Here is a 14,920-nt window from a genome sequence, read left to right as displayed (position 1 = left end):
TGTAGTTATGTAGTTTGGAGCAGGAATAGTAAATTATATATGTGTAGTGTTCAGCCCCTTCCATGAGTTTATCTAGTTTTCTTATTTTCAAAATATATATAAATACTTATATACAGTCAATATTATTATTCAATATATATTTTTCATACATTTTTGTGTTGTTTTTTTCTTTTTGAATGTTTTATATCTTTGATATTAAATAATAATATAGTTTATATAATATTATTTAAAGTATAATAAAAATAAACATTTTAATGTTAGGAAAGTGTTGTGTAAAAATATATTCCTTTATTAACATTTTACAATTTTTACATATTCTTATAAACAGTACATAATAAGTTTTCATAACAAAAAGGCATGACATGTTTTTTAATGTATAGTAAAAAAATGTATATGTATTGTAATATGTGTCACCTTGAGTGAGATCGAGAGTTCCATTGGCCTAATAGTACAGTCTAAAGCCCCAGGCCCGGATGGTATCCCAGGGAATTTATTTCTATCTGACATCTCAAACTAGGCTCACTATGTTTAACTTCTCTCAAATGCCATAGCGAGTGGTGCTCCAGTTCCAGGGTCGTGGAAGGGGGCAGAGGTGGTTCCTATTCATAAGAAAAGGGGACAGAAAAGAGCCCTATAACTACAGGCCTATTAGTCTGAAAGATGCGCTAGAAAAGATCTTTTGCAGACCTCTTTTATCAAAGATTCAGACATGGGCGGAAGACAATCCAATCTTCTCACAATATCAAGCTTGCCTTGGGTAAAGACAGGGACAATCAATCATGTGTTCCGCCTCCTGCTTCTTTACAGGAAAGTCATAGTGATTGGCCAGGGCAGCCTATATTTGGCTTCTATTGACTGAAAGACTGGCTTCGATTTAGTCCCTGGGCAGAAGCTATGGCACATGCTTAAAGACATGGGCATCCCGCTACATATTCTTAAGCTTGTTGTACGATTGCATGAAGACAATTACGCTCGGATAAGATGGAGTTCGCAGTGGCAATTCACAGAGCGTATTCAAGTTAGCAGGGCAGTTCTCCAAGGGTGCGTCCTGGCCCCTATGCTCCTTTCCTCCTTATATGCTGGATCACCGGGGGGGGGTAAGAACACTCTAATTCACAGATGACACCCTTTTGGTGTCAAAAACCCGGGCGGGGCTACAGTCTTTACTTAATAGATTCAAACTCTTTTGCGCATCAGGGGCTTGGAAATAAATACCTCAAAAACCAAATGTATGGCTTTTAACTCCCACAAGACGTATAAAGGTAAACCAACTTTAGGAGGACCTCCCCTGGAAAGACTCTCAGACAAATTGACATGGAAGCCCCACTTCACAAAGATGTTATTGAGCCACTAGCATTTAACTGGGGCACTTAAGAAAGAGCACCGTTCCTCTTACAGTAGACCTGCTGCTGCTGCCCAGCAGGTCTATGACTCAAAAGCAGTTAGCTCTGCCTTATATGGAGAAGAGCTATGGGGATTTGACAAGTAAACTGAGCTCAGCATATCAGAGCACACATTCTTAAGGAACCTAGTGATACGGCCCCAAAGCACCCCGCTTACCCTAATGCTAGACATGGGCCGGTGCTCTATAAGCAACATTGCTAAGCTCTGGCCGTTGTTGTTTTGGGGTAGAATTCGGGGGACCCCGGAGCTACTGCCTTATGCTGAAGCCCTGTCAGAGGTTATCCGTCTGGATACTTGTAACAAGGTGGGGTGGATAAGAAACTTAAGAAAGCTGGTGTCTGATGTAGGGCTTCGGGATGTATGAGGAAAATCCGACTCACCCCTGCTCCAAAATGACAGGGTAAAGTGACACTATTGGGATTGGGATGTGCAACGAGAGTGAAGTAGGTCTGACCAGGGGAAACTTACCAGGGAATTCCTACTGCACAAACAGGTCAGATTCCTGGAACCTTACCTTGATCTAATCCAGGCCCCCAGGATAGGACACTCTACAACCAATTTAGGTTTGGCACCCTCCCCCTTAATGAAGTAACAGCTAAGTGGCACACTAAGAAACTGAGCCCAAGTAATTGCCTAGGATACAAGGTGCCAATGGAGGCCATTACCAACGTGCTGTTCGCATGTGCAGTTTACCCACACCCAAGATCAAAATGGATAAAACCGATTGGTCAGCAAATGGGCACACAGAACTATTTACTATCCTTAAATCGGACACTAGACACCCCGTAGCCTGTGCAGTCCCTAAGTTTTTAAGCCGCATGTGGGACATTATTGGAAAGGCCCGAGAGAGAACAATTGCAGAAGGCAGCGGGTCGGCACCCAGCACCTAGCTGATTCCGGGCACCAGCCACCACCATCTACGGAAACCTCTATTTTATTAGAGGTGACACACAAGCACTTTACTGCATATAACAGATGGTTGGCTACTACATCAGCCTTTTAACAAGAGGGCCATAGGGCAAACATCATGATTCATGACTGCTGGGCACTTTATTTTTGTAGCTCTTTTTAAATATTGAAATACCTAGATTGCTTTCCTCCTTCTTGCTAATTTTCTCTCTTATTGGAGTAACCTCAATTTTTTTTAACTTTAACTTTTTATTCATAGATTGTATCTGTATAATGAATTACTTTTTTACTTGATCATATCAGACAGGTATGGTAGTACCTAGAGGTATACAAAACAAACTGAACTTAGGGGGTCATTACGATGGCGGATGGAAAACCCTCTTATCCGTCGTGCTCACGGTAAAAAAAATGCCTGCATGTTCTGAGGCATTGCCGCCGGTTAGATTACGATGCAACGCATGTAACATCTGACTGCGGCAGACGGAATTCCCAAAAGACCGTCCACCATGGTTGCAAAAGCTGCAAATCGGACCACGGTGGACGGAGAAAGCTGTTCAATGGTCTAAAAGGCCGCTACTGCTGCGGTATGATCGCACGGCTAATTATGATGAGATTTCGGAGCTGGTAGAATGAGCATTGCGTTCTGACCACCGCGGTCAATGGCGACCGTAAAAGCTTCACACCAATGCTCAAAGTGTGCTTGTACTCTGCACTGCCCTAAATCACATCAGACACGCCCTAATGGTACACCCCAACTGTTTCTGACAATGAAAGCCACAGTCAACATGGAACACACACCTGGTGGTCATCACTCGTGGACACACCCATTTACCCCAGCATAAAACTAACCCCTACCTGGACCAGCATCCTTTGCCAAGCAGGCACAGAGAGACAGAGCTGGACACCATTTTCACAGGCATAACACATCACGCAGCACACCATCACACCCACCTATCTCCACACAACACCACTTCTCATCCACACACCTGACACACCTCACGCATCTTCACCACCACCTTGCACCCTGCACTTTTCACTCATTTGAACCATGCCCCCAAGAAAATGCTCAAATTCACAGACACAGAGTTGAAAGTGATGGTAGACAAGATAATCAGGGTAGAACCACACTGTGAACCTGGTCCAACAGACCCCACTTGTGAGGAAAAATCAAACATGGGCAAGGATCTACAACAAGGTCAATGCAGTAGGGGCCACCCTATGCACACTGCCTGACATCAAAAAGCGGTGGACTGACCTCAAGAGCAGGGTCAAAGCTCGGGCCCAGAGGAACCAAGATGCGGTTCAAAGAACTGGTGGTGGCCCTCCCATTCCACCACTAACATTCAGCGAATGGGAGGAGAAGGTGCTTGCCAAACTGCATCCTGATGGTCTCACTGGAATTGATGGGTGAGTGCAGACTGGTGAGTACAAACCCAAGGATCCCATCACACTGTAATGTCGTTTTGTGCACAGCAATTGAGCCTAAATTCCCAGAACAAATTAAACTTATGTACAATGCATGTTTTAAATATGAATGTCTCATAAGGCTAGCATTTCCTTCCTCTGCTTCACCTCACAGGTAGGTAGCCATCTCACTAGGGAGGGTGTTGTTGGGACCTGTGAGCATGACCACAACTCCCACAAGGCCCTCTGGCCTCCCCCCAAACTGCATGGAGCCTCCTCCCCACCCCACAGCCATGTGACTGTCATCTCCCTCTACTGTGCCTCCTAACAGGTAGGTAGCCATCTTACTAGGGAGGATGTTGTTGGGACCTGAGAGCAAGACCACAACTCCCACAAGGGCCTCTGGCCTCCCTCCCACACAGCATGGAGCCCCCTCCCCACCCCACAGCCATGTCGCAGCCATTGCCCTCTACAGTGCCTCCTAACAGGTAGGTAGCCATCTTACTAGGGAGGGTGTTGTTGGGACCTGAGAACAAGACCACAACTCCCAAAAGACCCTCTGACCTCCCTCCCACACAGCATGGAGCTATATTACCACCACATCCTACCACTTGGTAGCCAACTCTGTAAAGTGCTATCAGTTGTAGCCAGTGCACACACATCTAATCCCATTCAGAGGTCACATGAATAACAGTGTCAATGATGAAGTCACATGTAACTGCAGAGCAAAGTCCAAGAACGCAACGGTCAAAATCTAATGTGCAAGTCCCATTGTCTCAAAGCATAAAGGCTCACATTCACACAACACACGCATGGAGCCTCAGTCAAACCTCACACACCACATGATGTCATTACAAAAGGCCCAACAGAAATCATGAATTTGCGGCATAGCAGACAGTTACTCACTGAAAAGTCCCCAATATCCTAGCATTAACTGAAGTGGATGAACAACAAGTTGGTAAATAAGGACACGTTTTTGGAAAGACAATATCTGCACATATGAAAGTGTTGGTAACGCCATGTCACATCGCTAACAAGCATTGTATGCACCTCTACAGCATGTTCGACTGCTGTCAAATTGTAACGAATGTCAAGTAATGCCAACGTCAAAAGTTAGGTTATCTCACATAAAATGTTGACAACATGATTATCAAAGGTGCATAGTGTACTGAACATGCTGACAATATAATCTTTGTTCAACAGGTGACTCGCTATCAACAGCTTCTGACACTGAGATTAATGAGCCGAGCCAATCTCCCCCCCAGGAAGGTGACCTCTCTGATGCTGATTCTCGTCATTTTTTGGACAAGGAGGACCAACCTGGCCCCTCATAGTATCCAGGCAAGTTCTGTCTCCTGTCCTCACTGTCCCCACCACCACCATCACGACTCCCACAACAGCAGTAATGATGCTGACCCCTGCAACAACGACTAGTGTGGCACCCAACAGCACCATCACCACCGCTGCCTCCAACACTGTCTCTGTGGCAGTTCTCACAAATACCACCAGGCAGACCAGGGATACTGGGAACAGTGTGCAGGGGCGTTGACAGGCAACACCACAGGTCGGTGGCTACAGGGCAGGTGGGAGGGCAACTGGGGGACAGTCAAAGCAGGACACTGAGACTGAGGACCTGGCCACCGTGCACACAGTCCATGGTGCATACCAACAAAACCAGGGACAGGTCATGGCAGAACTGAGAGAACTCCACCTGCTGCAGAGGTCGATGGACACACGTCTGGGACAACTTGTGGAGTACATGGGCCAGCTTGTGGGTGTTCGGAGGGACATTCATGAAACTCAAATAGCTGCCCCCCCCCCCCCCCCCCCAGTGCCCAGCCTGATGAGAGTTACAACACCTCAGTAGCGGCCACAGGGAGGGGTGAATCACAAAACACCGACTCTTCAGACACATCTGAGCATGCAGCAGGTTTCCCCCTGCGAAACAGCAGAGGGGATGTCCAAAGATGACCACAGGAGGATCACGTGGCAAAACACGGTGCAAAACCAGTTCTAGGAGTCACCGTTGATGTCACCAGATTTGCACAGAGCATTGACTACTTTGTAGATCTGATCCCACATTGCCACTTTGATGGGACTTTTCTATTGGACTGTGGAATTACACCATTGTGTGTTCTACCCTAATTATTAATGTACCATCACTTTCAACTTAAGCACTCACCTCTCACTTACGTTAAAATAAACACATTTCAGACCCCTATGCCTTTGTGTCAGTATCATGTTTATCACAGTAAATAGTATGTTAACTCACATTGCATTGTACCACTAGCTATGAATGTGACAATCCATTGAGAAAGTGGAGGAACCTAGAATGACACAAGACAATAACAGTGACTTGTTATAGGATGGCATGACAGCAAAAACACACACTAGTCAACACTGGACAAGATGCATTCCAAAGAACATTGGCCAACACCATCAACATGGACATGAGGTACATTGAACAACTAACACAGAGCTGCACAAAGTTACCTTTAGCAGTGTGACAACAATTGCCAGAATCCAAACACATCCTCAAAGTTTGGGCCAGAACGGCAAAGCACACAGACACAGTCATATTTGCTCAATGCTAACTTACACTCAATGGAAGTGGTGGGCAATGAGCTGTTCACGCAGGTCAATACCTTCTTCATCAACACTATCATCGTCACTGGGCATGTGTGGGTGTGCAGTGGGGGCTCCTGCTGCTCATCATTGTCCTGAATTAGGGATAACTCTTTGCGCAACGCCAGGTTGTGTAGCATGCAGCAGGTGACTGTGATCTGACACACCTTCTGGGGAGAGTAGAGTAGTGCACCACCACTCTTGTCCAGACACGAAAATCTGGACTTCAGAAGTTCAAAAGTGCGCTCCACCACACAACGTGCCCTCCCTTGGGCATCATTGAAGCCAACTTCCACAGGCGTACTTGGATTCCTCAGTGGGGTCAGCAACCACGGACAATTGGGATACCCTGAGTCACCTAGTTGGGAGACACACAGACAAATATTGTAATAGAAACAAATGAGGAGAGCAGCATGTCACACAGACACCACAATCATTGACACAGCCCACTCAATAACAAGCCAGGCCCGCTCTGGATGAAGATTTGCCATCAATTGTGTGATGACGTTGTTCCGCAGTATATAGGAGTCAGGCGCTGAACCACGAAATTTTGCACAAACGTGGGATATGATCTGATCAGCTTGGCATACCATTTGCACATTTATGGAGTAATAATGCTTGCGGTTATGGTAGATGTGCTCATGTCACGTGCCTGTGGTGGAACAAGGCCAATTTGTGTACCGTCAATAGCTCCTTCAACATTTGGGATGTATCCAAGATCAAAAAAATCCCACTTCATTTCTGCAGATGTATTTCTTCTTGGAAAGTGTATGTACCTGTCCTTGCAGGTCATCAATGCAGACAGGACATCCCGCAACAGCATGCTGAACATAGGCTAAGACATCCCACTGGCGCTGGCCACGGTGTACTCGAAAGACCCAGTGGTAAAGTAATGCAGTCCAGTCATCATCTTCACTGTTGCTGACAATGCTGCTGTATGTTTGCCGAGGCTTCAAATGTGACTTCAACTGAGCACATAGCTCTTGCAGGGTAAGGCGACCAGTCAGAATTTCTTGATTATGTTGATGTCCTCCATCATTGCCAGGTCTGGGATAGGGTGACAGACAGCTGGTCTCCTCCTATGTACTCTGGTGGTGGACACATGTTAAAATGAGTCAAAGATGAGATGTGGGAAGTAGCTCAACAAAAGACACACACAGCCACAACATTAACAGGACTGTTGAACACGTGTCATGCACAAGCGACATGCATACACACCTTAATATTCTGTAGTCATTCTTGTAGCCAGGGTGTACATACTAACTACTTCAACATCTACATAAATTGATGTGTATGGCATATGGTGCACTGCTACATCATGTGTACCCAGCCCTGTGGATAGATGACACAGCACATGCGGCTAACAGCAGCAATGCAGATTGCATGTATCTGCTGTCACTGCACAACCTCAACCTTCAGTCACACAAAACACAACATCATTACGAAATGCAGACAGTGAGTGTCAGCTGGACAACAATACATAATTATACAGCACAGTGGACAGACATATATGCACATCACGGTGTCAGTCCATCGTGACTGTGGGAGGAGTTTGCATTACAGACATTGCCATCTTAACCAAAATGAAACACCAATACACATGGAATGCGTATTCATGCACACATGGCTGAAAATGACAGGTGATGTTAGACAGACCAATGTTTTTTTCTCACACGTGCACCCCTAGGACGTGTGTGAAAACATATACAGGCAAGGCCAGCTAGGCACTCTGTATGCCACACCACTACATATGTTTAAAGTGCTAGGGGTTACAAGTATGTCTGATCTCCATACAATGAACACCTCTAAATGTCAGGCAACATCACTGGCCCCCCTTCATAAGACAAACCATGGACTAGAAATCATCAGTCAGATTGCAAGGGATATTCAAACAGTGTTCACAGGTTCAATGGTTCAATAGACAACATTAGTACAATGCGAGCGGCCTCTGTCCTTCTTGACTCCTTACCTTAACTCATTTAATTCAATTCTGGCCACAAGACATGACTAAGAATGTCATTAGGCTCTCATTTTCTGGGACATAATGTGTGTGAAGACGTAACTCAAAGATCACACTCTATAATCCCTTTACAGGGTGTACAAATCACTTTAGGCAAATGTGTTGGGATGAGTAATGCAATTAGCAAAACGAGAAGGAAAATGCAAATTGTGTTCACAGGCACGTTAGCTGGCATCCATTGCGGTTGCACGCATTGGCCCAAATTGAATGATGTAGAATTGCGGTCGCTGCTTCCTGACCTCCACCTATGTGAAATAGCCATCAGCCAATGGGAACCGCCAGTGGCTAACAATTTTTTATTTCACGGTAGGCATGCTCCGCCACTGCAGGGCAAGGCATTGGCCCAAATTCAATGATGCAGGATTGCTGCTGCTTCTTCCTGACCTCTGCGGTGCATCACCGCCTATGAGAGATAGCCATCAGCCAATAGGAACCGCCGGCAGCTAACATTTTTTACTCTCGCTGTAGGCGTGCTCCGCCACTGCGGGGCCAACATTGACCTCAATTGAATGATGCGAACCAGTGGTATCTGCAGAGCAACACTGGAAGAAGCCCAGGGGCCTATCTATTTGTCTGTGAAATGTCCACACCTGTCAGTTGCTTAGAGACACTGTTGCCTGCCATTCCTCACCACAAACTGGTGGTGTACCTCATCTCTGGAACCAGTCATGGCACGTACTGAGACCCTGAGGGCCCATCCCTTCACCACAGCGGAGCTGGAGGTCCAGGTGGACGAGGTCCTTGGACAGTACGGCCGACTCTATGGTGCTCCAGAGGTACTGGTAAGTGAATGCTAAACTTACTTAGAATTCTCAGAAGACTCACAATATGTTACTTTACAGTGTTATATGCCTCAGACTGCAAGCCAATATAGGTGCTTTCTGATTTTGTCATCTGCATTTCCCATACATGACACACTAGTTGATGCACTTGAGAATGTGGGGAGGATGGCACACTTGTCAATGTTGCAGCTCCATTGGTGCAAAACATCACACAAGTGAATCTCCGAAAGGATAATGTATACGTGTTAGAGTCTATGTAGCCAAACAAGTTCAAGTTCATGGTGTAGAGCCTTGTTCCCCCTGAGCCCTGAGTACATGCAATTACTAATTTGCAAGACCGTGGTTCATCAGTAGTACAGTTACAATGATGACTTCATCAAATCTCTTTTTTGGACACACATTCCCTGTGCCATTTCCTCTATGAGTTCATTATGTGAACATTTGTGCATTAGTGAGATGGTAAGTGTTGATTGGGCTGAGGCTAGTGATTATCGGGTGTTGCCATTCTAGTGGGATACTATGGAGATGAGCCCAGTATGCACAAGAGTGCATGGCCTGTTATTGTCCACATTAGTGTGAAATTACTTCTCACATCTGATAAATGTACTGTGGGCATGTCATCCTTCTTTTGGTGTCATTATGTGTAGACTTGCTCATGTGTATTCACTGTGTACTGACACACAATGCACCACTACAAAGTGTTACAAATGTCCCTTCTTGTCTCCCATACCTACAGCTCAAGGTCCATCAGCAGAAGGCAGTATGGAGGGCCATTGTCCAGAAGGTGCGGGCCCTAAGGGTCTCTAACCGTTGACACAACCACTACCACTCTGGGATGACATGTGCCGCCTTAGCAAAAACATAGCCAAAATGATGCTGGGCCTTGTTCTCGGACTGGTCGGTTAACGTGCCGGAGCATGACCCCACTATTGACCCGCATCCTGGTAGTAACACAGCCAGAGCTGGATGGATGCCTGAGAGCCCAGCAGCAGCAAGTTGGGGGTGAGTATAGTACAAAGTGTGAGGCTGCACATGAAAGACTGTACAAATCCCAGCCCAGAGCAAGGCAGTAACCTATGAGTTGTCTCTAGTGTAGTGTAATTGCCTCAAAGTTGACTCAGTGGTGAGTGCAGATATTCTGCACCTTTACAACGTCTGGATTGTCATGTGGCCAGGTAACATCAGCATAAGTGTCAGTCTCTGTGGCATGAACTGTACGTGAACATCAGTGAGCATCATGTCAGGGTGAATTTCGAGATTGATGTGCATTTCCATGTAATTGATACATCTACAGATTGCTTACCAATTTTCAACAGTAGTTGTGTTACAGTACCTAAATTAGTGGATGTAAGGCTGTCATGTCACTTAACAATAGTTTCCTTTAACTTACCATCTGTGGGGTTCTACAACCTAATACTTCAAGTGTGACACACACAGTAAATTCTGATGTGTAGCTCTCTTAGCTGAAGGCATGTAGATGTGCCTTCAGACAATAGGATGTGATGTTGAGATGCCAACACATGCCTAGCAATTTGGCAGTATGAAGGCAACATGGAGCATGACTGTCCAACAAGCATGGTAACATGCATCAGCTGATCATTGAAATATTTTGACTTATACAGACAGTACATGGAGAGTCAAATGTGTGCCTTCAGTTCAAGCATTTCGGTTTGTATTGCCTAACATGTTTGTGATCCGGCCACTTCACTGAACAGTGTCTCTGTCTCCCTCAGAATCTACAGAAGTCAGAGAGGGAGAGGGGCCCAAAACCATTGGTGAGGCTACTGGCATCACTGCTCTCCGAGAGTACAGCGACACTGAGGGGACCTGCGCATCGGAGGGGGACAGGAGTGCCCTGGAGGAGTCAGCTCCAGAAACACCTACATCCATTTCCTCACAATCCAGCGGCCACTCCTCGGTGTTGTCGGGCAAAGAAGGATCGACCTCTGCTTCATCGTCCACCACACCCCGTCCTGTGTTCATCCTGCCAGATGCTCTCCCAACTGGTATCCGGGCCTGCTGCCCTAAGAAGGGTAGGGAATCTTTCACCCAGGCACCGCTGCCGGAGCCCCTGTGTCCCTTGCTGCCCTCAGTGTGGAGCCCATAGACATCTTGCGACAGGTGTCTGTGGGGCAGACTTTGCTCTTGAATGCCCTCCAGGATCATGGCAACAAGTTGTCACAGGTTGTTGCTTTCATGGAGGGTATTCATTTGGACGTTGTTGGCCTGCACAGAACTGTCCAGTCTTTGGCCTCCACACTGCCGGCAGCCATTCTGCAGTCACAAGCTCCTGTCCCTTCCACAACTACCCTGCCAGTGACCCCATCTGACCAGAGTACACACACCCGAGCCCTCAGGCACCAAGTCATCCCCACGCAGCACACAACAACAGCAGTCCAAGCAACAAAAACAGGAGATATCATCCCCAAGGCACACAAGGAGCACACATGCCAGCCCCACCACGAGTACATCACAGGACACAGGGAAGAAGAAACACAAAAACATGCATACACACGGCAGACCTCACATTCCTCACCCTCCAAGATCCAAACCTGATCCTGAATCAGCACAGGAAGTTGCCCTGGCTGCTGTTGGCCTATTGCCTGTCACAACTGCTCCCACCCACTTCAGAGGGTTGTTGTGCCCAAGACTGACACTCCCACCCCACCCCCCAGGAAACATGGACAGAAAAACAGTGATGTAGTGGTAGCTCCAAAACAGGGGAGGCAGGTAAAAGTCCTCCCCCTCCAAGCGTACCACCAGATCAGGTTTTTCCCAGAAGGATCCACAAGCACCTGTTCCACTTTCTGGGAAGAAAGAAACCGTTGTGGCCACGTCACCTATCCCTTGCCCAAAGACACTTGGGGGCTCTCGTATCCCCAAGCGAGTGAGGTCCAACCCTCCACTTGCAACATCAGCCACTGAGCCTCCCCACTGCAGTTCACCACCTCCCCATGCTACTACTCTGCCAGGTCCAGCCAGCCCTCAGGCTCCCACATCCAGGGATCTCTCTACCTCAACCAGTTCTCCCCCTCCCAGGTCCAGTCCTCCGACTACCCCACACAGTCATACAGTCATCCGCCATCCCATTCCTCCCTGAGCAGTGCCTGTCCTTCTCATTTGCTGGCCCTATCCTGGTGATTTTCCCATGGCGGTGGACTTTGTTTCAATCATCTGGGTGAAATTTCAAAGCACACATGTGCGGACTTGAGTTTGGACTGGCCGTTGCCCTTAATGTTTTGCACTTTACATGCTGATACAGAATTGATGTACTAACAAATATATTTATGTTCTGAGCGTTGTTGCTGGCCTTAATAATGATGCAGTACAATGTATGTGTATATGTTCATCGGTTCCATGCTCTGAATTCACACTTTCCCATTGGCATGTAACAATGCAGGTGTTACCAGAGGTTCCAGCAACTAATGTCCACTTTTAAGTCTGAGGATTGATGGGGGGCTAGCTGCTTGTCCGTGATGGTCCACTCTGGTCCTTTTCATTATGTTGGCTGAGCTCTACTTATTCACAACTGTCAGATGTGTTTGCTCTCCATCAAGAGAAGCTATTCCAATTTACATGATGATTTGAGGGGTGGACAGGGTACAACATATCTGTGTGATCTATCTTGATGTTACACATCAGTGTAAGTGTGTTGTCATCTTGGATAGGTATGGCTTCATAGTTAAATGGATAAATGTACATGTGCGCACTGGTGTCATCACACAGTGTGACTCTCCTGTCATTAGCAGATGTATAAATGTGTATGTGCCTTTGAGCATTGCCATTTCACACATGTGTGATCCAGTTGATGAGTGCCTGTTTGTGTCCATGATCAGACACCTTCTGGAGTGTTTATGTACATGTTGGGGTTGTTGCTCAAACAGTCTGCAGTGTGTCATTATAACCTCTCAGTCCTAGGGTACCACTACATCTTATCCACATCATTTGTGAGTATGCAGTGTGTGTCACTGCAATGTCTGTGTTGTGAGTCTTGGGATCTGGACCGGCTCTTACCTTTGTTCTCAATGTGCTGCATGTCTCTGGGATACAAACATGATATGCGAGTTTTCACATGCATTGGTGTAACTTTCCACTTTATGGGCTCCAATATGTGTTGGTATGATTCATAGCAGTCACATTCATACCATTAAGGCATACACAATGTGAGATACTCCACGATGGCTTTTCGTTCTGTACACTCCTCACCTGTACAATTCTCATGTATACGCCACTTCAGTCACAACATGTGCCCCTGCATGCCATGCAAATGTTTTTCCCTCTTAAATACAAAACATGTGTGGGGGTTCAAGGGGAATATTTAACGACCTGTCTGCTCGCTCCCCTATTGTCAATGTAAAACACACAACAGAGCAGAACAGGTCTGGAAATAGTGTGTAACTATACATGTGACTATGAAACAGTAGGATGTGTATGCAAGCAAATGTTGTTGAGAGTTGTCGGTAACCCAAAGCTAGAATAATTCCCATCAGACCACCCTCGTGGTGGAGTTAACGTCACGTGGGAATTGCTGTACAATCCATACCACATCCGACCATGTAGTGCCGGTGTGGAAAATGGATGTCAGAAATCTAGCCATGATGTTTACCATGAAGTGGACTAGATAATGTGCAGTGCTCAAGTGGTGGTGATAAATAAAATTGACTACACTGATTCTGAAAGAGCATACATAGAGAAATCTGTGTGTCAAGAGTAAAAAACGCCGGTAGAAGGACTACCCAATGGCGCTATGTAGAACGGTCGACATGTTTCAGCCAACGGGGAATTGCCCCGGCTTTCTTCAGGACCTTGGATATGAATTAGCTACTGCAACCATAACTACAGGTGATGTGTGAAAAAAATTATATAATAATAATAATAAGTTTACTAATAGACAAATATATATCTACCAGGAACTTTTACGCTTTAGACGTCCACTGGCGAGGGAGAAGCTTGTCTTCTTCCTATCAACAAATAAAAATTATTGTACAACAACACTAAATTACACAACCACAACCATCTGTATACAGAGAGACCGTATAGAAAACACCCATGCATGAATAATTGACATTCTGCATATATAGAGAAACGCATAATAGCTTAATCACCTAGAGGCATTTCCTCCAAGTGATACTCACCCAGCCTTGTGTGGGTGAAAGCCTCACCTCACCCGGCAACCGCTCGGGAGTATGAGGCCCCGCTCTGTGGTGTAGAAAAGGGGACACAGTTAGCACACTACTCTATAGTGCCCCAGCCAATTGCTCTACCCATCTAACCCAACGAACGTGTGATAGGTACCCAACTGACAAACCAGAGTTCCCACACAACCTCCCCTATGACACAAATAATGCGATGTACCTCATTTTGCAAGACTTAGTCTAAACCTTTGAGGGTGTCTCTAGGCCGTCTGTTGACAATACCTTGACTCCTCATTCGATTATTTAAGCTGGAAGATTAGTACCAAAACCAGTCTAATGACATTAGTAGGAGTAACTGATAAAAGCCCGAAGGTGATCAATAGGGCTGCCCACAATTCAGGGCTCCTGCAATATCCCCTTTCGGCATCTCACTCATACAGAGAATAAGGACCACACAGGCTACTACTGATCCTGTTTGATCAATGAAGACTCTATTCTGCAGAAGTTGGCTGAAATAAGGAGAGTCCAGTAGGACACTCACCTGTCCGTCGGTGCCCCTGTCCATCAGTAGAGCGGAAGTGGAGGTGGTTGAGAGGCCGCCCGTCACCCTTAAGTAACCGCCAATTGGTTGATAATGAGGC

The sequence above is a fragment of the Lissotriton helveticus genome, chromosome 9 (genome assembly GCF_964261635.1).
Source record: "Lissotriton helveticus chromosome 9, aLisHel1.1, whole genome shotgun sequence".
NCBI classification, from domain to species: Eukaryota; Metazoa; Chordata; class Amphibia; order Caudata; family Salamandridae; genus Lissotriton; species Lissotriton helveticus.
The sequence above is the reverse complement of the archived record's forward strand: the minus strand, read 5'-3'. Positions refer to the sequence as shown.